Source organism: Myotis yumanensis, unplaced genomic scaffold, assembly GCF_028538775.1.
Source record: "Myotis yumanensis isolate MYYU_CA2020_CCGP unplaced genomic scaffold, mMyoYum1.0.hap1 SCAF_2, whole genome shotgun sequence".
Lineage (NCBI taxonomy): Eukaryota > Metazoa > Chordata > Mammalia > Chiroptera > Vespertilionidae > Myotis > Myotis yumanensis.
Genome location: NW_027223753.1, coordinates 121,062,563 through 121,086,486, shown reverse-complemented (window position 1 = coordinate 121,086,486; position 23,924 = coordinate 121,062,563). Strand labels below are relative to the sequence as shown.

The 23,924-nt window shown below is 35.5% G+C and overlaps 1 protein-coding gene across 7 annotated transcripts in view; it reads left to right on the top strand.

The window, feature by feature from the left end:
• ROBO1 (roundabout guidance receptor 1) overlaps positions 1-23,924 on the top strand; it is a 569,906-nt gene that overhangs the window by 211,188 nt on the left and 334,794 nt on the right. The window lies entirely within an intron of this gene.

Here is a 23,924-nt window from a genome sequence, read left to right as displayed (position 1 = left end):
TACAATCCACTCTTTAATCTGAATTTACTATAGTATTTCTCATTCTAGCTGTTATTCAAGCTTAATTTGGATTTATACATGTTTGGTGAAATATTTTACTTTTTTTGATTTGGAGCTGTTTTCTGTTGACCATTTGCACTGAAATTAATTCATCCCCCTTCATTGTTACTTTTAAATATATTTAATATAAGTATGTTTTTTAAAAAAGAATAGTGTGGGATATTTTTAATTTGTTTTCATTAAGAGAAATGCTTTCAACTGGCATTGTAAAGTATGATTTTAAACAATTTCTAATTCTTAGAAATCTATTATACTTTTTGGTAAGCTATATCCAGAGATATATATGCCTCATATTTTATTATCTTAGCTACTGTAGTGCAACCTGGGAGTGCATGTAAACCTCAGTAGTTCAGTTTCTTTATACAAATACCAAAGGCAGCTCATCTGAAATCACCATAAGAAGAATTTGTTGACTGCTGATTAAATATTTATTTCTAGAGTCTAGATATGTATTATATTTGGATAAGAATTGGGCTTCTCTTGTTTTCAATAAACATTTAAGAGGTAGCCAGAAAGTTGCATTCCTTTGAAAAATCCCACTGTGTATATGTATACATGGCAGAAATTGAGAATTTACATGTATTAGAGAGACAAATGAAATTTAGATCTAATTTATTGTAGGCTTATATATAATTATATGGGAAACTATATATAACTATATATATGTAAATGATGATTGACATCTTCTTATAATTTGCATTCAATATCTTAATTACATAATCAGTTTTCATAATATCCAACATTGTCTCCAGCCTTCAACTAGAATTTGAATATATAAAATCAGATAACTATACAATTATAGACGTAGAAAAGAATTTAGAGACAGATTATTTTAACTCAATCATGTTATTAATGTGGAATCAGCCCCTGGAAATTTAGATGATTTGATCACACTCACAAAACCAAGTAGTACTTAAATTGGGACAATGCCAAAGATGTCAGATCTGAGCATAAAATTTAGAGAGATAAAAAAAAATTAAAGTAAATTTAAATCTATCTCAGAGCCAGCCAATCACATTTTTAAAAACATTTACTTAAAACCCAGGTTTATATTTCTCTATTCACAGTTAATTGATGATGAAATTATATTTTCTCATATTGCCTTGATTCTCAGTTTAGTTTATAGAACTAAATCAGTGAGATGAATAAAATCTATAATTACAACAGAAAGTTATTGTTCTTTTGTTTTTTTAAACCCAATTTTAAATTTAAAGCAAGCAAAAGAAGTTTAAAGGTGCAACTTACAAAAGGACTGTTTTGATAAAATCATCTTTCAAAGTTATGAGATGAGCATCTTTTAAACTCTTGACACATTTATATTTAAGGATAATTATTTCCTGTAGAAATACATTTAGTTAACATTTGAGAATACATTTAAAGAATCAAGAAAAATGTGCATAACCTAAGCCAACTCCTACATTTGGAAGGTAAGAAACAGAAGATCAGGAGGGAAAAACAGTGATTATTTATTCTCGGAATTATAATTCCTTATAAATGAGGCCTGTACCAACAGAAATATTCTAGGTTATCTCCTGTTTCTGTGCTAGTTCCTATTCTACTTGTATCCTATGGTTGTCAGAATTAAGAAAAGGAAGGTTATAAACATTAATAGAAGGTCTAAGTGCTCACCCCCTAGTTCTTCCTTTTTAAAAAACCTCTAGTTTTATCTCAGATGATCAAGATAGCCTTAATGCACTGGGATTTACAGTACTGACTTTCCTCTAATCTGGTTTTTGTGTCGATATTTAAAAAACACACACTAAGTTTCCAGTTAAACTTCTCTTGCTAAACTAGACATTCTATTACCTTGAGAATTAATTATGGAGAAACTCTTCCAATCTTAATCATCAAATATAATATGGAATTGAGAGTGGACAAAAGGTCATTCTGTAACTTTTATCTGTAAAATATTTAAATATGTAGTTTTATTTTTTTTAAAAAAGTCTTTTTTGTTGAGAGTATTACAAATGCCCCCCCCTCCCCCATTTTCCCCCTCTATCAGATTTCGCCCACCCCAGGCCTTCACCACCTATTGTCTGTGTCCATAGGTAATGCATACATGCATATAAGATCTTTGGTTAATCTCTTCCTGCCAATCCCACTCCCCTTCCATCTGAGATTCGTCAGTCTGTTCCATGTTTCCATGCCTCTGATTCTATTTTATTCATCGGTTTATTTTGTTCATTAGGTTTCTTGTTCATTTATTTTGATTTTTAGATTCAATTGTTGATAGATAGGTATTTATTTCTATTTTATTGTTCATATTTTCCTCCTCCTTCTCCACCTCCTCCTCCTCCTCCTTCCTCTTTCTCTTCCTCTTCCTTTTCCTTTTCTTAAACAGTGCCCTTCAACATTTCATGTAGTACTGGTTTGGTGGTGATGAACTCCTTTAGCTTTATCTTGTCTATGAAGCTCTTTATATGGCCTTCAATTCTAAATGATAGTTCTGCTGGGTAGAGTAATCTTGGTTGTAGGTCCTTGCTGTTCATCACTTTGAGTATTTCTTGCCACTCCCTGTTGGTGTCACTGGGAGGAATTGACCTCCAGGCCAGTTGGCTTTGAGGACTGGCTGTGTCTACAATGGAAGAACTACTGTGCAGGAGACACCCCTATGGAGCAGGACTTGCTTCAGAGGAGCTTTGGTGCTCACTTAGTCTGCCCCTTTTGTGTATCATTTGTGGATACGTAGAGCTGTTATCTGGTATGTTCTGAGGCTGTCTACCAAGTGCACTGGCTCTAGGGCCTCCCAGGAGGTGCAAAGTCAGCAACTGCTTGGGGCCACCCGACAGGAGCTAAAGAGAGATCTGTAGATGGCTGCTACTTATATTGGGGTAGAGAGTACTCAGGCGAGGCCCAGCTGTGAAGCAAGGCAGGCTGGTGTTAGTGCCGAGGCTTGGGCCACTTTTGGATAGGTTTGGGGCATGCTGACTCTACCTGCTGCTTATTTAAGAGATTTTTAGCAAAGTCTGGAGCCTGAGCCAGGACAAGCCATTCATATGGAAAAGCAGATTTTCCTATGGGGCTGCAGTTTGGATGGGGAGGGGTCTCAGAGAATCACCAGGGTGGAGAGAACATTGTGGGCAATGCTGATGGAAATTCATATATGGCTGCCAGTTAGCTCTGCAATGGGGGGAGGTCCCAGCACAGGTATAATGACCCTTGTGAGTACCTCTGTCTGTGAAAAAGTTATCTCCGAGTTCTTGCCCCGATGCCAGACAATCCAGTTCCTCCTCATATGTTCCTGGGATCCCCAAAGCCACCACCTGGCACTGGAGCTGAGAAGAAGCACGACTGTAAGTTCGTGTGCCGGCCCTTTAAGAAAAACAGGCTGGGACTCCATCAGCCTCTGTGTCCCTCTGGCTTTTACAGCCCGAAGTTATGGGGACTTCTCTTCCAAGCTCTGGAACCCTGGGCTGTGGGTCTGGTGTGGGGCTGTGACCCCTTGCTCCTTATGGGCGGCCTCTGCAGAAATGATCTTCCTCCCAATTAAAAAAACTCTGCACACATGGGTGGTGGGCCAGCGGTTCTTTGCCTCTGCCCCTCCTACCAGTCTCAATGTACTTTTTTCTTTACTTCTCTAGTTGTAGGACTTCCATTCAGCCAGATTTCAGGCAGTTCTGAATGATGGTTGTTCTGTATTCTAGTTATAATTTTGATGTGGTGTGGGAGGCGGTGAGTACAGGCTTTTATCTACGCTGCCATCTTAATATGGTCCCTCCTCAATATGTAGTTTCTTAATACTGCATAATTCACATATTTTAGTGTGATATATCTCATTATACATCCAAATTGTTTTCAAGCTCCAGAGAAAAAAGAATATTATAATTTACTGAGTAAATTGGGGGGGGTGGGGTAGGGAACATCTGTAATACTTGTGACAATAAAGATAAATTTAAAAAATACTGTAAGTTCATCTTCAGCAATAATTCTTATACATGAAAAGGGAAAATTGTATATTTATCAAATATAGCTTGATATTAATAAGGATAGTTTAATAATAAGGATCCTTATTAGTGATAATAATAGTTACTTAAAATCTTAAAAAAACACAATAGTGTTTGTTTTCAATAGTTTTATACTGATGTAATTATAATAAGTAAAGGCACGTTTTTTGGATACATTATATTATTTGGACATAGCTATGTGGAAAAAAATAAGTCCTTTGAGTTAAAATGTGTTTTGTGTATTTAAAAAATTTAGAAACTATTATTTAGTAAATTCATGCTTCAATATAATATAAATAGATATGTAGTAATTAAATTCATATGTACTTCAGTTATTTATTTTAGGCAGTGGTTGCTGTTCATTCACCATTTTTAAATGTGTTTGCATCCTCAAATCAGAAGATTTCGTATGTTACATAACTAACTGATATGTTCGGGAGGGGGGGCAAAGAAACATGGATCATATTTAATGTAGGTTAAATCTATAAAGTACTGTTATATTTTAAAAACATTTTTTTTTCCTGGAGAATGTTCCCACTTTTTTAAAGATTTCCTTAGCTTACGTATCAGAAGTTCAGTGAGAACTATCCTTATTCTCTCAAAGGCTCAGACACAGGAAGGCAAAGATTGCATCAAATTTCTTGGTGAAGCTGTAGCCCAAAATAATAGCATTAACAAAAGTGTCTTGAGGCAACTTTTACAGTGCGGTTATAGGTAATTCTTTTAAAAACATGTATCTGTGTTTTATTTGCCTTTAAACCAAGTTTTACAGCTGTAACAACAGCTGGATTTCTTGGTTCCTAACAATTGTCAATCTCTCAAACATTAAAAAAAAATGATATGGATGTCATTTACTACCTTTGTTTCTGTATAGACATTATAATCTTGTATATTGTAATAATATTTACTTAAGTTTAAGTAATGCACCAAAAGAATTGTATTTATTGATCATTATTAGGATTTTTTATTTTTATTTGAATCCCAATTATAACCAGGTTAGACACAGTACTGGCCTTACCTTTTGGTGCTGATCCTTGCCAACTGGTAAAAGCTGTAGTCCTTGTTCTTGAAAACTCAGTTTTGATGCAGTTAACTGGATTCACCAAATTATAAAGTCTAAATATTAGAATGCTAAGAAATATATAGTAGTTATTAACCTAAAGTTTCTACCTGAAATTTTTGGAAGTTTGTATTTGTAAAGGAAAATAATTTCTGTTTACAGATACATTTTTAAAATTTATTTTCTAATGATTATTTATCTGTCTAAACCAAGAATGATATATCTTGGTGGGGACATTGAATTGGAACATTTAGAAAATATTGCTGTAACTAAGACTTATGAAACCTCACTATATAATTCAGTTTCAAATCCAGCTTTTACCATGTCATGCAAGTAAATTTTTTTGTTTGTTTTGTATTAGGTCTATTTGAGAGTCTACTAAATGGAAATCATTTATGGATCTATTCTCTCATACCCAACATTACTGATTATAAAATTTAGAAATCTATTTTATGTCAGGCACCGTTCTTTGACACAACTTATATTTAATAAGTAATATGATCTTGGGTAATTGAATTGAATTTTAAGAAAAATTAATTTGAACCTTAACCCTTGTGCTTTCCACTGTGGAATATGGCTCTCTACGTCATCTGCTAAGCAGTGCACAGTCAGCATATGGCTATTTGTTTCCTGTTTAAGCTGTTGTCTCCTGAGGAAGATAAATTCTCTTCAGGCGAGGTAGACATCTGCTGGCTGTCTTAGCAGCAAAATTACAGAAGAACTGTCTTTCTTGAAAAAAAAAATTTCCCCAATTAATCAAAGATTAAGTTACCTCACATTTTACTAACTGGCATGTTTTATAATAATAATTACTTTGAGATGAATGTTTGTATTTTGAAGTAATATTTTCCCACAGATTTCAATACATTATGATCTTTTGTTGTTATTAATATATGATGCTCCTCAAAGTGATTTCAAATTTGAATTATATATTTTTTCTCATTTGGGTGAAATGAGAAAGTTAAGTGACCATGTGTGCTAAGTCATGTATGTACCTAGGTACAATAGAATATATTTTCAAAATCTAGACCATGGGAGATGGAGGTAAGGATTATCCCTAGAGATAAAATGGTTCAAATAAGCAGGTGGAAATAGAATATGCCATTATATTATGAAATATTAATTGATTGCATATGTATGTACATGTGCAATCACACACACACACACACACACACGTTGTTCCCTGATAGACATTTTATCTTTGAAATTGAATGTTTTATATTGCATCTCTAAAATATTCCTTGCTTCCTCTATTTAATTTGTTTTATCTTTTTAAAAAAACTTGTCATTTCAAGTGCATTAACCAGATTTTAAAACATTTTTTATATCTTATTTTTGTTTTCATATTTAAAGGAAAAAATTTAAAGGTTCATGTAATTTTATGACTTTACAAAGTCTTTTCACTTTATTGTACATTTATATTCTAAAATGCACTGATTCTTTGTTCCAAAATTAGTTCATGATTGAAATAATGCATATGAAGTGCATAGCAGAGGACTGGCACATAATTATAAATCATAAATCTAATTATTGATGCTGTTGTTTTCACTACTTTTTCTTCTTTAGCTCCAGTATGGTCAGATACAAGGATTATTTATACAGATGGGATCAGATACTTCTGACTTCAAAAATGGAGTCAGTTCATTATCAATTTGAAGTTATGTGTGTTATAATACCAACATTTAAACATAATGCTTCAGTAATTAAATTTTCTTAAATTAATTTCTGGCTAAGTAAAGCATGTGTTGAATATCTGAAATTCCATCTTGAATTGAAATCAATGGTATGAGAAATTTACCTTTGGATCCTCATTGCTAACACAGGATATGCAAATAGTATTGATTTAAATCATTTTTTGTTTAAAAACAAATAAAAATAAAACTTTTTGCAGTTGGGATAACATTCAATTTCTTTGAAATTTATATATTTATTCACTTGCATAAAGAATCAATATTGCTAAGTTTTGTGACAAGTATATTTACTAAAACCTTGGGTTTTTACTATTGATCAGAATATATTCTTTCGTTGCTGCCTGCTTACAAGAATAACACAAGGATGTAAGTAATAAGTCCATCAGACCACTTGTGGCATCCAAATGCCAGATTTTAATTACATTATGTCTTCAGGCAAATGTGGTGCGGATTTTGTATTTGTTGGAAAAGTCAGAGCAGTATCCATTGGATACCCTATCAAGAAGGAAGAAGAAAGCTGTCATTTTCTTTTGAAATCACACAAAGATTCTTTTTAATTTTTTTTGTTCTGTCTTTCTAAAGAGTATTTAATATGAAATAAAAAGCAAAAACCCATATTCCATAATCCTTGTGAGAGATGGTAGTGATGAAGGGCATAAAGGGAAGGTTTGAGTTTCAGTGGGTATTTTGGCAGAAAAGGACAAAGTTTGCTGACCATTTGAATGTGGGTGTTAGAGGAGATGGCTGTGTCAGACAATGTGCTATTCACTCATGAAAGCTAACAGGACATATCCTATCTTAAAACTATTCTTAGTTAAACAATTAAATTATAGACTCAAGATATGACCTTTTTAAAATTTTTTTTTAAATCCTCACCTGAGAATTTTTTTTATTGATTTTAGAGAGAGAGTAAAGGGGGAGAGAGAGAAACATCAATCTGTTGCTTCTTGGAAGGCAGCTATGCTCACCACTATACCACCAACGCTATCTGTTGCTTCTTTATGGACCCTGACAAAGGATCAAGTCTGGATACCAGGCATGTGCCCTGATGGAAATTAAACTCACACCCTTTTGGTGTATGGGATGACCCTCCAACCAACTGAACCACCTGGCCAGGGCTTTAGTTGACTTCTTAACTAGGCAAACTTTTATAGTTTTTCCTTCATTTTACATAACTGTTACATATTAATATTAAGCAAATTGTGGAAAGATCTTAGAGTCAGGGACACATTATGCACTTTCTTTTCTTTATTCTTAATCACAGGTTAAGGAAGATGATTAATAAGCTTATAGAGATTATCCTATATAATAAAGCCTAATATGCTAAGTGTCCGGTCGTCCAGTGACCGATCAACTGTTCAACCAATCAAAGTGTAATGTGCTAATGTTATGCTAAGGCTGCTCAACCACTCCCTATGATGTGCACCGACTACCAGGGGGCAGATAGTCACCGGTTGACATGTTGCTATGACATGCACTGACCATCAGGGAATAGATGCTCCAACCGGTAGGTTAGCTTGTTACTAGGGTCTGGCAGATCAGGACTGAGCAAGATGGGCCAGACACGCCCTAGAGCCCTCCTGGGGTCCCTCCCCGGCACGATCTTGCACTGCTGGGGTCCCTCTGCCTGGCCTGTGCCCTCTGGCAATCCAGGACCCCTGGGGGGGATGTTGGAGGGCTGGTTTCAGCCCGATCCCGCAGGCCATGCCCCTCAGGAGGGCGCCAGATGCAGGGCTTATGGCTGGTGAGCGCTGCTGTGGCAGTGTGAGCCTCTTCCAATTGGGACTGATTGTGCAAAAGCAGTGGGGCTGGGATGAGGAGGAGAGGCAGGTAGGAGCTGCAGGTGGCATTGGACTGCGGGTTTCAGCTGGATCCCCTCAGGCCACCCAGAGGGGCCTCACCCCTGCATGAATTTGTGCACCGGGCCTCTAGTTTTTACATAACTTTGAAAAACTTTACTTCTGATTATAGAACTAATATGTGCTCACTATAAATCACTTTTAAAATACATGCATGCTCTTGTGACCTCATTACCTAGAATTTTTAAAAAAAATATATTTTATTGATTTTTCACCGAGAGGAAGGGAGAGGGATAGAGAGTTAGAAAGATCAATGAGAGAGAAACATCGATCAGCTGCCTCCTGCACACTCCCTATTGGGGATGTGCCCGCAACCAAGGTACAGGCTCAAACCTGGGACCCTTGGGTCCGCAGGCCGACGCTCTATCCACTGAGCCAAACCGGTTAGGGCTCATTACCTAGAATTAACTGCTGTTAAAATTTTGGTGAATAGCCTTCTAGATATCCTAACATTTCTCTATGTTTTCTAGGGAAAACCATTTTAATATTCTTTTTCTTTTCTTCCTATATTCCCCCCTCCCCCCCAAAAAAAGATATTGGAAATGTGGAACACCTAGCTATGGCATAAAGACTAAATGGAAAAGTGTGCTATCTGTAATAGATGCTACAAAATAGTTTCTGTCTGTTGACTATTACTAGATACACCATCCTGGTCCAGGTTCCATTCAGTGACTTTGGGGTTAAAGGTTACATATTCCATTACCAGTCTCATGAGCCACACCTTTTTATCTCAAAAAGTTGTTGATGTTCATACATGCTGACAAGTACTAAGATGATTGTTTCAACACTCATAGATACTTAGATATAAAGTCCCTTGAGGCTTCCAGAGAATCAATTCAGTGTTTAGTTATTTATGTGGAATTCTTGGCAGTTTCTCCTCATATCAACAGTACTATCTTAAAAAAATAATATAACAAGGTGGATCTGGTTATCTCTCAGATCTTATCATTATATCACTGCTTCTTTTAATCCTTCTAATGTACTTGTGATTAAATGCTAGAAGTCTTTATACATACACAGAGTAACTTGAGAACCATTGGAATTTATTTTAAAACTTTTGCTTCAGTGACAAGTTTAATAAAAGATACCGAAAACTTCTTGTATAATTAATTTTAATTAATACAATATAAATTAACTTAGGCTGTCATTAATGATCAATGTCAACATTTTTGTGTCAGGTTAGAATAAAGTGCTGTTGAATGTTTTGGGAGCACAAATGTTTTTCTGTCTCTTTGTTACACAATGTGGGCATTAAAAATGATTTTAGAATGCCAGATTAAATTAAATTAAATTAAATTATGAATACCAAGATATAGCTTATCCAAAAAACTCGGTAGTTTTTCCTAAGTAACTCTTTCTAGGCTTTCTGCTCAGTTCTAGCTAGTCAGTGGTGAACAAAAAAGAAATAAGTTTATTTCTTCAAGGAACTTAAAGTATAGTGGGGAGAGGGGTGATGGTAGAAAATAGTAAGCAGTGACTTTATGGTTAAAAATTATGACAAGTACCAGGATGGATCAGGGTTAAGTTCAGAGCTGAAATATGTGTGGACATTACCAAGGTACTGAATAAAAGAAAAAGCATTTCAGTCAAAAAGAACAGTGCATCTAAAAGGCCCTGAGAAAATAAAAGACTTGGGCGTATTTTGGAAAATGAAAAATGATGAACATGAGTAAGGAAAACAGCAAGAGAAATAGTTGAGGCCTAGATCATTGAGAGGCCCACAACCAGGTTAATGATGTTGGACTGGACATTTAGTGCAGTGAGAGCTACAGAAAGTTTCAGGCAGTGGTGGAGATGCCATGATCCGATTTGCATTTTAAAATGTCACTCATGTGATACTTGAGTACTGCATGAGTATCGAATGAGTTGCAGAAAGATTGGACAAAACTAATTAAGAAGCTATGGCAGTATTCCAAGTATGGGATGGTGCTACTGTGAAGCAAGTATTAGTAAAAATTCTGAAGAAAAAAACGAGGATTAGATTTGAAGATTGGCTTAATTTTGGAGGGTGAGACAATAAAAGTTGAGATTTTGTAAGAGATAGTAAAGTCAAGGTCAAGTCTATGACCATGCAAGTGGGATTGAGAGTTTGTATTAAGTTATCTTAACTTTGAATGGCTAAGAGTAGTTCAGAATACTCCAGCCCATCATGGTCCCAAGAAATGGCACTTTCCTCTGTCCCTTCAGCCTGGAATGGCTCTTCCTGTTCCACTGGTCAGTCCCTCACAGTCAGCTCAAGGATCTCTGCAACCATTCTGTGACCCACGCGCCTAGCATCAGTCCTGGCACATTGTAAATGAAATGAGTAACGTGACTTGGGGGGCTTTTATTTCATATGTGATGAACATCATAATGCCCCTTCCCAGAACAGTCTACCCTTTTCACTCGTTTCCCATACAACCCCTTGGTAAAATCAGTTCATGTGATCTCAAACACTCATTTGAAAGCACAGGACTTAGAATGTAGTCATCAGGTACTGTTTCCCAGGAGTATGTCACCCACCCACCCAGGTTCTGGGATATTTAAGTTTCTCTTCTGAGGATAACCTTACTCAAGAAATGTACCTTACTTCTGGTAGTAAGCTCACAAAAACCCAAGTGAGTTTCTTTTAGGTTCTGATAAGTGTAGAACTAGCTCTATAAGTGTAGTGACCTCCCTCCCCTCTGGGAAACATCAACCTGTGTTTATGACCCTAATGACTAGCTAGTAGGAAAATAAGGGTTTAAACTCCCTGACTGATATGGAAACAAAGTGGTTTTCTGAAGTTCCCTAGAGAAATTTTACATATGCAAAACAGGACTTATTCATCTTTACTTTCTTCCTTTCTGGCTAGGGGTAAACATTACACAAAATAAGTATTAAGTAAAGCAGAATTATTTGCATTCTTGTGCTTTGGCAGTAATCTATATATCTAAAGCTGTTGTCAGCTACTGGATTTATATTTAATGAAGTAAATTTAACTAAAAATAAAGGGAAATTACAGCTTGTATGTTTCCAATTTCTCATTATAGTCTTGGTTTTGGTCTGTAGTTGATGAAATGAATTTTTTGATGAAAGCTTAGTCAAAATAAGATATAAAGACTGGAAATCTAGATACTGCAATAACTAGACAAGATGGGGGTAAGCAAGAGAAGAAATCCATGCTGTATTCTTGGAAATGGTAATGTTGTATCTAGCGCTGTGCGGGAGACAATTTTAGCTGTGGGAAGGACTGGGTCTACCACAGGCAGCAAATGGAGGCTCTTATTCAAAATATGGACAGCAGCATTGGAATCACCTGGAAGCAAATTAGAGATGTTGAATGTTGGGCTCCACTTCAGACCAACTGAATCAAAACCTGTGTTTTAACAATATTCCAGTGTGACTCATATGCAAATTCAAGTTTGAGAAACACAGGTGTACAGTGTTCTAAACTGGTGGTCACAAATTCCTGCTCATGCCTTAAACACAGCGGTTCTCAACCTGTGGGTCGCGATCCCTTTGGCGGTCGAACAACCCTTTCACAGGGGTCGCCTAAGACCATCCTGCATATCAGATATTTACATTACGAATCATAAGAGTAGCAACATTACAGTTATGAAGTAGCAACGAAAATAATTTTATGGTTGGGTCACAACATGAGGAACTGTATTTAAAGGGCCAGAAGGTTGAGAACCACTGCTTAGAGCAGCCGTGGGCAAACTACAGCCCGTGGGCCAGAATGAATAAAACTAAAAAAAAAAAAAAAAGACCGTACCCTTTTATGTAATGATGTTTACTTTGAATTTATATTAGTTCACACAAACACTCCATCCATGCTTTTGTTCTGGCCCTCCGGTCCAGTTTAAGAACCCATTGTGGCCCTCGAGTCAAAAAGTTTGCCCACCCCTGGCTTAGAGCCAAACACATTTTGGAATGTGAGCCCAATGTGGTGTTTTGTTTTTTTAAGAGAAGCAGATTAACACATGATTTTAAGTGAATTGTCCTGGACTTCTGAAACACTGAGGAGTCGGGGCAGGAGAGAGTGTAGAGGGAGAGAGACTGGAGAGACAAAAATCAGGGGCAGAAATGGAGATAGAGCAACCGACAGAAAGAAAAGCACAGCAGGGACACAGAAAGAATGGGCGTGCTGAGTGGATGTGTAGGGTGGGTTTGTGTGTGTGCTTTTATGATAGGGATGAACTTTCAAAGAGTAGGGAAATGCATTTGCCCGGATGGAAAAGGAAGAAGAAATTGTTTCCTGTAGAGGAATGTTTGCCTCTAGTGGGATGTTAAACAGAGAATAGTGCACTCAAACCTGTATTAATATCCACACCAGTGTTTATCAAAGAAAGTAAAGCATGAAATCATCTTGGGTGTTTTAAATTAATTCGTGGAAGTCTGTAATTACTTAACCTAATCCAAAAGTGAAATGCTAAATTCTTATACTTTATATTTTCTGTAATGGAAACCAAAGAAAAACTAGTGTTTTTTTTTTTTTTTTTTTTTTTTTTAATAAAAAGAAAAGGGTCATTTGGAAGTCATTTGATCTATTCCTCTGACTTTTAGTTTAAATTATCTGAAGATCATTTGTTGCATTAAGAGCTTCAGAGCAAAAGATTATCCAGCCTCCCCCATCAATATCCTTTATAGGCATCAGCCTATATGTTAGCACAGTTATAACTTTAATTTACTTCAACCCTATGCTACAGCATAAGTATTTCATTTTACATGCTAAGCACAAAGGGAAAAGCCTATCTTTAAAAATATAGGAGCTCATGTTTGAAGATCATTAAGTGGGCCTAATTTTTAATAATGTACACCTGATGTCTAATTTCAGTTTCTGAATATAATAAAACAGTTTCTAACTTCAGTCTCTTAGTATCTGAGGTAGAAATTGTAGCGTTAGTAGCATCTTAGATTGTGTCGTATTTAACCCAAGGTTTAAATTGAAGTTTTAATAGCGAGTATGACATTTTACACTTGTCAGGAGAAATAAAAGTTCATGACCAAGTTATTTAGTATGCCTGAGTGGGGACATTTTAAATCTTATTCATTAAATCATGGAGTAAAACTTAGAATAAGAGCCAGAAACTTAAAAAAGAACATGGGAAAGGACTCCCCCCTCCAAAGGAGTTAGATTCTGTCTCAATCGCTCTATCTCCCTGTATCTCTTTACTGGCTAATACTGTGCTTTTTCCAGATTGAGTCGCTTTCAGTTACGTTTGATCAGATTCTTATCACAGTAGTTACCAGAAAATGGGTTTCCAGCCTGTGCTTGACGTAGGTAGAAGGACATTGAGAGCATTTTGATATTATAACTCAGCTCTTGTCAGAGGGAACCCCCGTGGTTTTTCTTTGTTCTACAATGGAAGTGTAGGGCAGGTTGCAATCTTGTTCAATCTTGCTTTAGGTAATTCTTGGAAAAAATGATTATAGCGTATTTTCCTTTGGGAATGACCTCAGGAAAGAAAGTAGCAATGAGCCAGAATTCCACAGGAGTGGATAAATATTTTTATGGCTGGTGGATAGAGAACATACTGACAGTTGCCTTTCCCTCTGCTGTTCTCATTTTTTGTCTATGTCACCAAAACTGAAAACTTGAAGAACCTCAGTTCTGTAATCAGACTACAACATTGGTAGGCAATGAAGTTAATTTCTAAACATTTTCCTTTCTCTTTCTTTCTTTTCTCTTGTTAAAAAGTATTTACCACTTAGGTTTCTGTATATTCTGCCATGAAAATTTTTTTCTGGACTTAGTTGGTTATAATTCTTAAGCCTCCCTCAAAATTTTAATCATCAATCCCAGGTGAACATCAATGCATTTTTATGACCTACACCAAGAAGAATTTGGGTTGTTTTAGTATAATGGGTACTCTAAAATCAGTACCATGGCTGTGGAGTACATTGTAAAACTCTTCATAGTTAGTTACAATTAGTCAGTCATTAAGTTAAAACAAAATTTGTTAACAACAAACTCAATAAATGTTCATTTAGCATAGCTCTGTGGTCTTGGTGAATTTACTTAACCTCTCTATGCTTCAGTTCCCTCACCTGTAAAATGAGGATATTAATTGTATTTACCTTATAGAGGTTTGGGGAGGATTAGATAAATTTATATTTATATATATATACACTTAGAACTCTGCCTGGCCAACAAAGCACTCTGTAAGTAGTAGCTGGTGTACCATATGCCATTTACTGTGCTCAGCATATTTTTAGGTTTACTCCTTCAATTTATAAGGTCCCAAAGAATAGCTCTTCATTTCGTAAGATGAAGGCTGGCAAACTAATGCCATATAGGGTTACATTTCTATTCCCAGAGCCAGTCAGCTTCTCATATACAAGTGGATTTAAAATCCACTTAAATATTTGTGAAATGATAGGTATTCTTCATATATCAGTACATAGCTATCTTTTATGATAAATACATTTTTGTAGGTTTATAAAGCTATTGTTGTTGGCATGGTTAGCATTTAAGTATTTCATTATGGACTTTCTTAAAATATGTTGCAGTGAATTGGTTCTATGAACTGTTAAAATAATTTGAAAATGCATCTATATACACAAACTTTATGTTAAAATAGTCTTTTTTTGGTAAGACTTCAGAGCTTTTAAAATAATGAATAATACAAAACATGAGTAGGGGATCCAAATTACTGTGATTCGAACACTTATATAAACTGCCCACATTTTTTTTTGGAAAAAAATTGTTTTCTCAGAAAATATTTTGATTAAACATTAATATTTTGTATCAGCGGGTGGACATACAATTACATAAGTAGCTGCACTAGGTTCAGGTGTGTGGTAATCTTTATGGTTCATTTGTTTTAAGAACATAAGAGTAAGAATATAATATACTATTCTATTTCCATTTTTTTTTTCTCCCAGGGAAGTTTTCTTCTCTTACATCAGTATGTTGAAGGCTAAAACAGGGATTTAATTCAATCCATTCAAGTTTCCACACATAGGCAATTCAAATATGCTTCTTTACCAAACCTTGCAAAGAGGTGCTTAGCACCCTGTGTGACTTACTCTTCTCTCTCACTAATATCCCATTAGTCATAATGGCCTTGACATTTCTAAACTTTGCTTTCTATAATGGATATAACTTACCTCTTGCAAGTATGTGACACAGTTGACCTTCTTGGTGAAATATTCTCTTGCTCAGAAATTCATGGTGCCCAGCTAGACTAGGATTGCATCCTACTGTACATAACCAAAGTCAGGCAATGTAACCACATACATAGGTTTAAATTTGATTATGGATGAAGACTATACAACAAAAGTATGCTGGCTCCAAGAATCCATCAAGATCCAACTCCCTTCTGTTTTCTGCTCTGCCCACCTTAGAATGTGGCTTTCCTCCCAAGGGTTGCAAGGTGACTGCTGCACCTCTTAGTATCACTTTTCTGTGCTGTACTAGAAGGATGAATATAAAAAATCAGCAGCCTATTTTTTTTTTATATCAGGAAAGCTATAAGTATCCTGGGAATCCCACCTAGTAGAATCCTATTATAACTCACTGGGTAGAACTATGTTATATGGCCACTCTTTGTTTCAAATGTGCTTTTCTTCTCCAAACAAAAATTAGTATTTTCTTGAAAAGAACAGAGAATGGATATTTCATAGACAAGTAACAAGGCCTACCACATAGATGCTATTGATTTCCTTCTTATTTATCTGGCTGAGTGTTTCTTGGCGGTAGCTGAGATGTTCACATTCCTGGAGGGTTTGTTCTCTGTTTTCTCTGTGGTGTGCCTGCCTTGCTGTATTCAGTTACCAGTGTTGTCCTCATTGCTTCCTGTTCTCGTTCTCTAGGCTAGATCTCTAAACTGTGCTCCATGTGTAAGACCTCCAGCTCAAATGTGCACAATGAGACTCATCTTTCTTCTCCATTCCTGCCTTTCCTCTATTATTTCCTAACGAGGAAAATGGTACTACTATCCATCTAGCCCTGCAGACCAGAAATCTGAAATTGATACTTTGCTCTTCTCTTTTCATCTCTTCACACCAGTTGATCATCAGGTCTTGCTGATTTTTTTTTTTTTTTTGAATAGCTTTAGAATTTTCTACTTATCTCCATCCCCCTTGCTATTCTTCTCATTAGTATCACCATTATTTCTTACTTAGATAATTGTAATACTTTTTTTGCAAGTAAAAATGTGGTGTCTCTTTGATTGCTCACTCAGAGATTTTCAATTGCTCCTAAACTCTAAAATCTTTAAAATGACTTGTAAGAATCTGTGTGAGTCTGGCATTCTGGCCTAGAACTCATGCTCTCCTACCCCTGTACCCCTATCCTATTGAGCTGGAAAAACTGTTTAAGCATTATTTCATAGCTCAGCGGAGCCATTACTTCCTCCAAGCCTCCTTTTCTATACCTTTCACTCCTAGCCCCGTCACAAGTCAAGGTTAATCTTGCTCACACCACCCTATATTCATCATCTATAATAATCTATAATAAAAAAAGCATAATAAGCTAAATAGACCAGACATCCTTCTGGATGACCTTCTGGACAAAGCTGCGGCGGTGGGGGCCAAGGCACAGGCGGCTGCCATGGCAGGAAGGGGTCAAGCCCCTTGCATGAATTTTGTGCATCGGGCCTCTAGTCTTATATAATAAAAGTCTAATATGCTAAGTGTCCGGTCAACTGGTCCGATGTTCAACCAAAGTGTAATATGCTAATAATATACTAAGGCCGCTCAACCGCTCGCTATGACATGGACTGTCTGACTAGGGGGCAGACAGTTGACCGGTAGGTTAGCTTATTGCTGGGGTCTGGTGGATCGGGACTGAGTGAGATGGGCTGGAATGCCCTGGAGCCTTTCCATGATCCCTCCCTGGCTGGTCAACCTCTTATGTCACTCCCTGCCCCGATTGTGCACTGGTGGGGTCCCTCAGTTTTGCCGGTGCCCTCTCGCAATCTGGGACCCCTCAGGGGGATGTCGGAGAGCCGGTTTTGATCGGTCTGGCCGAGGGACCCCCTGGTGCATGAATTCGTGCACTGGGCCTCTAGTAGTATATAATTCCTGTGTTGTAATTAGTTTACTTGTCTGTATTTCCCACTTAATTCTAAACACTGTTGTATAACCTGTAGTAGCTAGAACAAGTCACTAAGGTGTGTTATTGAATTTCTGTAAGTAAAAGTGATCCCCTCCAATCAATAGCAATGGAGAAAAAAAGTGTTTTTTTTTTTATATTAGAAGATGCTATTTTACAACTTGGCAGTTTGTTTTTCCAGTTGAAAAGAGATACTGCACAAAATATTGATAATTTCCTGCCTGGTGTGCTTTATGCTGCGTTTTTCTTTTCCTGTTAGCATCAAATAATTTTTCTCCATAAGCAACTCTAATAAAATTAAATCAAATTTTAGAATTTATGGTAAAAAGCAAATATTTTGCATGAATATTCAAAAATAAATATGTAGGGATATACATCAGTAGAAATAAGCATCATGTTTCCCTCTAAGTTGTTAGATAACCTAATGTAACAAACTTTTCATTAACAATTATATTTAAATGTGTAGTGTAAAATTATATCCCAATGTTTAATAATGTAACATACATTGCTTGAGCACAAATCAAGTACATGACCACAAAGAATGCTTCCAAAAATTTAGACTTCTTATTTTTCTCTTACAGTGTTAAATGTAAAAATTAACATTTTGCTGTAAAATTTTAATATGAATATTTTAAAATATAAATATTTAATATAAATATAGGATAAACATTTTAATGTTTAAATTCTTAAGTATTTGAATATGCTAGCATATTTTTTTCTGCTTTTGATTGATGTAAGACATAAAATTCATACACTAGAAGGGCATAGTCTTTAACATTGGTTACGACTTTTTTTTCCCATTGATTTTAGAGAAAGAGGAAGGGAGAGGGAGAGAGCGAAAAATTGATATGAGTGTGAAACATTGATTGGTTGCCTCCTGCCCAGGATCGGACCTGCAACCTGGGTATGTGCCCTGACCTGGAATATAACCCATGACCTTTCAGTGTATGGAATCTCACTCCATCCAACTGAGCCACACTGGACAGGGCTGGTAACTACTTCTTTTGATTGACTAAGCTGTACTGATGATAACCCTTTTATAAGCTACAACAGTTAGTGCTTCCCTGCCCCCGAAACACACATGCAAGTTTTGAAAATATTTTATGTGCTGTACAGATTCAGTTATAGTTAAAAAAATTTTTTTAATGTTTTAAAGAGTGTCAGCTTCAAATTTTCTCTAGATTTTTAAAAATAGGGTTGAAACATACGATTTATTTATGAAATTTTCGATAGGTTAGATATGAACAAAGGAAATCGCCTCCCTCCACCTAACCAAGAAATGCTACAATTACTACTATAATTAACTGAGAGTTATAGATTTTTAAATTAAAAATAATTTATACTTTAGTTTGACTTTACTCTTTAAAATGACAATGAATGAAATTGATTTGGTATAATTGTACCTTTGATTAATATTTAATTTGAAATTATTTTACAGATTCAAATTTACATGTAACTGTGTTACATTTTAGGATGCTAAATGTATATAAGAAAACTCACTGTTTTATTATTCAAAAGTGCCATTTCTTCAGATCCATAAAATAATATTTTATAATACGTGTATATGTATGCATCTGTGCATGTGTATATACATATAATTTCTTCCTTTGGCTCACTAATGGAATTGTTTAAATTTTGAAATACCACTTCCACCCAAGGCGTTCAGGTAATTTCACTGTAATGTTACATATAGAACATGTAACTGTTTGAAATGAAATATGTGTCAGTTTGAAAACATAGGTCATTAATTCCACAGGTTAAGTCCCTACTTCAAGAGACTTATTTCCACCTCTTCGTTCAGATGTCTCAGGTGCTTAGGCAGTCAGTTCATGATGAAAGCGGTTGAGCTACTGATGCCCATGCAGGTGAAGGTCAAAGGACCTAGAGTTGATGAGTGGGGTGGTGCCTTGAGAAAGGAATAACTTCTTCCTGAACAAGGAGTACTGTCTCCTTCCCAATCTCATTATTTTATACACCCTAATAGGCTTTAGATTTTATACAAAGGAGGCTACTCTAGATTATCTCTCAAAGCTTGTTCTGCAATTCAGCTTAATTATCTGGAATCTGTCCAAAGCTAACGTACAATTCTGTATACAGCCCCTGAGGAGGCGGGGATCATAGTCCTTTTCTGTTTTGAAAGTAAATTACTTGCAAACAATTAAACCAACCAACAAATAAATAGCAAAACAGGCCTGAGACCCCTAAGTGTTTCCCATTGATTTCCCTTCCAGCAATGTCAGCTCCATGAGGACTGGGACCGAGTCTCTAGAATATTTGGTGAATGATTGTTCTGTATGTTTAGCACTTGGAACTGATTACGAGGCCTTTCCTAATTACCTGTTAATGACTCTTCACCTCTGTGACTTCATTTTCTTACCTACACAGAGGCAGTGCTGTTTGCTATCTAATATAATCTAATATAATAATTACATAATTGATAACTATTGGAAAGGAATTTGGAAGGGTCAGAGACAAGCACTGTATAGATAAGAGGAGGTTAACTTTATTAAGTTATCAATGACATCTTAGTACCCGAGAGTCAGGCAGTGATTCTATAAAAATAAGTAGAGAGAGAAGAGAGAAAGAAAGGAGAGGGAGGGAGGGAGAAAGAGAGAGAGAGAGAGAGAGAGACCATTTAATTAGCTCTGATGACCATGTTTATGTCCTTTCTTTTATGCTTTTCTATGATGTTTTCTTGAAAATTAACCATTTTTCTATGTGAATTAATGTATTTTGTTAATGTTTTTGAGCATTTTCTAGCATGGTGAGGTGGACTGGCATGTCTGGGCTAAGTGGTGAGTGAGTGTAGGTCATGACTATCCGTGGCAAGGATGAAGCCTGCGTCCAGGAGGTGCATTCCTCCATGATTTTCCCAGACATTCCTGCTTGGTGATAGGGGAACAGGAGCCATTCCTGAAAGAGGTTACAGTATGGTCTTTCTTTTTGAAGGACACTTTAGCTTTGGTTTTAGATTATATTCTCACAGCATTTTTTCTGTTGACTAGCCTTACATGCCCTCCATCCCATAGAAACCTAGGTGTCTTTTATATAATTAATTCATTAGATGGCTATAGCTCTTTTTTATTGCTCTTTAATATATGCTGTGTCTTTCCTTTATGTAATAGTCGACTGAGAAATTTAACTGCTTATGCCAGAGTTTGTTTCCTGTTTAAAAGTGTGTTTTTGTTCTGACGAACTGTTAAAAATACTGTATGCAAATATACCCATTTGTATTTTGCAACCTCTAAACTTTTCTTTTTTATAATTGTTACCTTCCTAAAATTCAGAGTTTTTAAGTGGTGGACTAATTTTGAGAACAAAATCATTATTTCAGAGACATTCCATTTGGGATATTTATTGTACTACAGAGAATCATTCTAAAATAACCTGTATTACACTCAGTGTTTACAAAAACTGTTCATATGTCAGACATAAGTGGCTAATTAAACGGCTTGAGTTCATTCCTGGCTGTTTGGAATCTTTTTAAGCACCGTAGAGAGAGTACTTAGCTATGGAAATTGTGTTTATATACATGAAGCACCACCACTCAAATTCTGAGCAGACCCAAAGGAAGAATTTTAATATTCAAGCTAGCATAACTAATTTATTTCTATTTTATACTTAATACAGTGGAATAAATTAGCCCTCAATAAAACTTTATTGTAGAATGCAAGCTAAGTGTTTTAAAGTTGAGGAAGAAGTTGAGGTGAAAGGCCCTATTAATTGTAATAATAACCAATACTTCTGACTGTAAACCAGATGTGCCAGACACTGGTTACATGTATAAATTTACTTAATCCTCACAAAAACTCAATTAAATAAGTATTATTATCTCACTTTCAGGTAGTTTAAATTATTTTGCCCATGCTCATAATTCCTATGTTATTTTGCTTCTCATACTTAATAAGACTCCTTAATCATGAGGGATTCTTAATCAATAAAAGTGAAATTTAAGACAAATTCATTTTGTATGCTAGACAATTACCTTCTCACAAAATAATGACAAAGCATGATCTATTTTGCTTCTTTTGGTAAAAATAACTGTTAACATGGTAGTCAATAGGTTCTAAATTAGAAAATTTTCAATTTATATTTTCTATTTGTTTTCCTAATCTGCACTCAACCGTAGATAAGAACCAGTCAAATGTTAGTGTTATTTTATATGCAGTTCCATTTCACATGTGAAAAATCTCACATTTTTATCCTGCCACAGTCAATTGGTTCAAGACTATACATTTTACTTGTAGGATTAAGCTGTGGGTTTGATAGCTGTGCATTACTGACAAATTGAGCTATCATGGGATTAGAATATTCAAAAATAAACTCCTCCAGTACCATTTGGGATGAGCTAAAGAAGGAGGTACATTGATAGTTGGTGTTTGTTCCCTTTTTTGTCTTTATAGTTCTCTAATAATGTCTAAGAAATTTAACCTATATTAACTTTCTTCAACTTTCTTACAACTGTCTGATATAAGACAGAGTGGCTTTGAGTAAAGAAAACATTCCTAATATGACCCCTTGAAAGAAAATGACTGGTATGTTCAGGAGCAATCAATACTTGAAATCTTCTGACATGGCCTAGGTAATCTTTTAAAGTCTAGATATTGACAAGGCAATCCACTAAGTACACAGCTGGGAAGCAGTAAGGCTTCAACTGGCTTAACAATGTGAACACACAGTTTCCCTTTCTCTTGTATTGATCAGGTTGTTCTTGTGACATGTTCACCTTTCTGTTGGGGCCATTTGCTTGGATTCTACTTAATTTACACTTAATCTTGTTTTATGTTTTCGAATTCAACACTTGATTCTTCAAATTAAAAAATGAGAGTCACACTTCTCTGGCTTGTAAGAGTCAGTGATGTGAATGTCCCAGTGTTTCAGTCTGGCCTTGCACTATCTGACCTAGACGATGTGTGAATTCCCTTGTTCAGAGGCTCCGCCGAAGCTCCATTTTTGAGCACTCACTTTGGGCTGGGGCTGTTTGAAGCTCAGGTGACCATGATTTCCTGAGGGTCAGATAAAATAGCCACTGAGAACATCAAACACAAATTGATAGTATTGAATGACATATTATATGTCTGAGGGCAGTAGTCATAATTCACTTAGATATGGTAGTTTTAGAGATAACATGTTATCCATGTAGCATTCACCTTTTAACTAAAATTGGTAAAGTATTTGTAAGCATATGAAAAATCATGTCAACGTGGTGATGTTTCTTTGTTCCAGAAAGATCACAAGAAATGATCATTAAATTGGTTGCATAAACATGTGGTGGAGAATTAGGTAAACAAACACACCCAGATTAGAAAAATTGCTAGATGCCTCATATTTTCATATCAGATTGTTTTATGGTAATAAACTATTGGTATCCCTGAGCATTCCTTTCTACATAAGATTTCCTAAAAGTATGAAAGACGACAGATGCATTGTATTCAGCTTCACAGGTACACTTTCTGGCACCTTGGAAGGCAGCTGAAAAGACCAATAACAATTAATGTACTAGTCTGAACTTGGAAAGTTCAAGAAAGAAAGCCAGAATCTAATAGAGCCAATGTTTTATTTCTTTTGGCTGCCCTACAAAAGAAATAAAACAGACTACCTGGTGATTTTTTTATACCCTAAAGAGCAAGCAAACACTGAGTTAAGAAAGATTGCTGCAAATTGACATGAATCAAAATTCCAAATTTGCCAAATAAAAGATCATGATTCATTTTTAATTGTTAAAAGCATCAAATAGTTCTCTAAAATTTATACTAATTTTAGTTTTTTAAGTTGAACACAAGTTACTGTTTTTTTTCACATTAGAACATTTTCTGATAAATAATTTTTCTAAGTTGCTCTTATATTATGACTGGTTTTCACACATTTCTCTCATCACATTTAATACTCTGCCTCTCTTATGGACCATTGGTATTCCAAAATATTTACATATTTCTATCTCTTTCTAAAATGGAGTTTTCACTCTGATTTCTTTTCCATTTGTAGATATAATTGTCATAAACACATTTAATGTTATATCATAGGAGAAGGAATAAATTAGAATTGTTTTATAAATTTTCCATAAAATTTATCATATATATTAATTTAATAGTTGATTAAAAATCTAGTGCCACCAGGCTTTGGTGCTTACAACATCACACTTTAATATTTCACTTATCAAGTATTATTCAACATCAGATAATGTGTGCTGAAAGCCTGTGTGTGGCACAGCACTGTTATGTACTTAAAGAAATATAACAATTTAGGCTCTGTTCTAAATTAGAACTCACATAGGGAAGAATAAAAAGA